We start from the raw sequence: 3,887 nt of genomic DNA, 5'->3' as shown, positions 1-3,887 counted from the left end.
ATATTAAAACAAATCCTGCGGCACACCACCAACCAAAATGTAACAGAATTACACACTGTGGCCTAATATAGTAAAAAATAATGACAATTTAGTCTCTCATTTGTTTACAGTTCAGTTCAGAGTCTGCATTTTTCTTTTCAAGGGAGGCCTATTTATTTATGTTTAGCCTATTGATTTGTTTTTTAGGCCCTCGTCTTTTCACCCATATTAGAAAGCTAGATACCGGACTGTCCGTCGAGTTCTAGCCTATTAAGTGGCACAGGCTACGTGAACGCGGCCGTCATATTGCTGGAGGCAAGCACCTACACGCTCTGGGCAACACTAGCTGACAATCAGAGACACCGGATTTCCAATCAGAGTCACGTGTTTCTCTGTTGGCCTCCACTAATTGTCGCCCCCATGATGGCATCGCGATTTACGTATGTTCTGGAGCCCAATGCGTTATCTAGCTTTCCAATATCTATTTTTCACCACCAGTTCTCGTGCGCATCACTTGATTAACAAGGTCATTATTGCGCTATTACTGTCACCCACGGACATGAAAAGAGGATTTATGTATTTATTTAGCAAGTCACTACATTGCAGGCACAGATGCTCAACAATGGCATATCCTAGCCTACTATTTGCAACAACTAAAGTTTTGGACCAATTAAGTGAAATTGGACAATTTCCCACGGCACACCTGATGATCTCTCACGGCACACTGGTGTGCCACGGAACAGTGGTTAAAAATCACTGGTTTAATGCATGTTACAAGTAGTTTAGGTATTGAGGCTTTGGCCTTTGGTCTACTGTAAGCATTTGTTTTTAGTGTGTAAGCAATGGACAAAAACTGTAATTACTTTAGCATATTTTGTCATTTGTATTTTGTAGGATTGGAAAAAATCAAATGTAGTTTGTAACACAATATTTAGGGATTATATTTAGAGTATTTCTTTCTCAAATAAGCCAACATGTCATTTAAATATTTAAACTCACTTAAATATACTACATATAACCATGACAATAGATTATGCATATAACAAAATATTTGACCATATTTTCTGATGTTGGCCAGGACAACACCCTGTACACCGGGCTCCCCCCATTTGTGTGTTTATTTTCATTTGGTCCCATATACTGTCAACAAAGACCAACCATGTTACGCTGATACGCTACACACAAACAAACCTGCTCTCACAGCTTAACACATACATGCTTCAAATGACTGTGTATTCTGTAAATTCATGTGTTCATTCTGTAAATATTCTTATTGTTGTTACACTTTCTGCATAAACAACATTTACAGTTAAACACACACATATACAAAAACATGCAGCTTACATAGAAACCTAATCTCACTGATAAACACACAGACACACACACACACACACACACACACACAAACATGCAGCTTACATAGAAACCTGATCTCACTGATAAACACACACACACACACACACACAGGCACGCGTGCACACACACACACACACACACACTCACACACACACACACACACACACAAACATGCAGCTTACATAGAAACCTGATCTCACTGATAAACACACAGACACACACACACACACACACACACACACACACGCACACACAGGCACGTGACACACACACACACACACTCACACACACACACACACACACACACACACACAAACATGCAGCTTACATAGAAACCTGATCTAACTGATAAACAAACAGACACACACACACACACACACACACACACACACACTCACACTCACACACACAAAGACAGAATGGGAGAAACACAGACTGAGATAAAGAGAGAGAGAGTTAATTCATACAAATCTTTGCTTTGTTGCATAATTCTGATACATTAAAATAACATGAGAAAGGTAGTGTTTATACCAGTTTCTAAAACTGATAGTTCCGGTCCTTGATTGTGGTTGGCTGAAATACGTTTGATGCCATTGTAAAATGCAGCACAAACATACACCTTGACCGCATTTCGTTGTGCTACCATTACCGTACTTGATACAAAAGTTAAAGTAGCTGCGTCTTGAAGTTGCTTGGCAACCATTCAGATAGAGAAAATATATTTCTTGGTGGAAGAATGATTATCTAGGAATAACTCGTTATACAGTATTTCTAGTTGCTGTGCCTTTACTTTATGAAACTTTGCCAGGTATTTATAGTGTTTTAGAAAAGCAATAAGCCACTCGAGTCCGTAGGTTACACTGATTCTACTACAGCTAAGGGGGGTTTTAGCCACTCCGCTAGCACGTCGTGTCTAACAACGCTCCTTAGCTGTAGCTGTTGTAGAATCAGCGTAACCTATGGCCTCTCAGGGCTTATTGCTTAAATATGTCAAATAGTGGTTCATACCGGAGTATCTTATCGGTCATTTAATGTTTTGTATTTCAGGTGGATCTCTGGTCAGAGATAAGATCACACAGACACCATCCTTCATCTCTGCAGAGGCCGGCGATGACCTTCATCTTATGTGTGTCTTCTCTTCTCAAGAAATGAACACTGGTATTCTGTGGATGAAACAGTCTGTTGGAGAGGAGCCTGTGTCCATCGCCTCACATTACCCTCCAAATACTAATTTCTACAATGATTTTTTTGAGGCTGACGCTTTAAACCAGAAGGTGGAGCGAACAGCTTTAATCTGACAATTTCCCAAACACAGACTACAGACTCAGCTACCTACTACTGTGGATCTGTTTATTATGCTGAGATGACTTTTGGAAAAGGAACGGTCGTATTTGTCAAAGGTAAGATATTCCTCTCTTGGTCACAGGGTGATGTGTATCTCGTGAGTGGGTCACAGGGTGATGTGGTGAGGGGGTCACAGGGTGATGTGATGAGGGGGTCACAGGGTGGTGAGTGGGTCACAGGGTAATAAGTCTCGCTGCTACGTGACAATTACAGACATCTCTGATTAACCGTCCATTAGTTGAGAAATCTGTGATATCAGTTGTGGCCCCTCTCTGTCTTTTTTCAGGCAGTCACCGTTTTTTCACTGTTTTTTCAGTTGCTTTGACGCATTTTTCAGATCAGAATTGTAATTCTCAAAACTGTATATTTAAACTCCACATCATCTTATCACTTGGTCACATCATTGAAGCAGTCTCTCCCCATTTTAAACAAATAACAATGCTTTAGTAACATTTATATTATAGTAATCCATGACATCCTCTTTCACCGAGGTATAGAAATAAAGTGACACGGGTAAAGTCCCCTAGTCCAGGGGTTCCCAATCTTTTCCACGACAAGGCCCCCCAAATACCACTAGGTTCTGGCCAAGGATCCCCTTGATGTGTTATTAAACCCATCGACAACACTACGGCAAATGTAAAAAAATATATTAAGCTCATCCTAATAATTATTTTAGCCACAAGCACTTCGCGATTGAGCATACAGTGTGAAAAAATTCCATTTGGGGCTTTCTGCTATATGAGAGCCATCACTCTACTGTTATTCCTTATTATCATGGAAAAAAATAATGTTCAGATATGCGACAAATTATTATAATGGCATTGTATAAAAACCCTTATAGTAATAGGTATATTTTAAATATTAATAATATTTTAAAATGTATTTATTTGTTGCTTTTATTTTTCCTTCCAACTTGCTGAGGCCCCCCTCGCGGCCCCCACTTTGAAAACCACTGCCCTAGTCAATCTTCATTTTAGGAATGAGAATAGAATACACTATTTGAATAAGAGGAAAGTGTGTTGACCTGACCTGTTGAGACAGGGAAAGACTGAAAAATAGCCTGAAGATTCCCGTGTCTACACTCCAGACCATAATTAAGAAAATCCTGAAACTGGGATGGACCTGCCTTGATAAAGACCCATGCTGTTGGAGAGTTACAGAAAAAGTGGCATCTCAGGGTCACCAAGTCCAAAATCACAAATCAACCT

Source organism: Alosa alosa, chromosome 24 (genome assembly GCF_017589495.1).
Source record: "Alosa alosa isolate M-15738 ecotype Scorff River chromosome 24, AALO_Geno_1.1, whole genome shotgun sequence".
NCBI lineage: Eukaryota > Metazoa > Chordata > Actinopteri > Clupeiformes > Clupeidae > Alosa > Alosa alosa.
Note: the sequence above shows the minus strand (reverse complement) of the source record.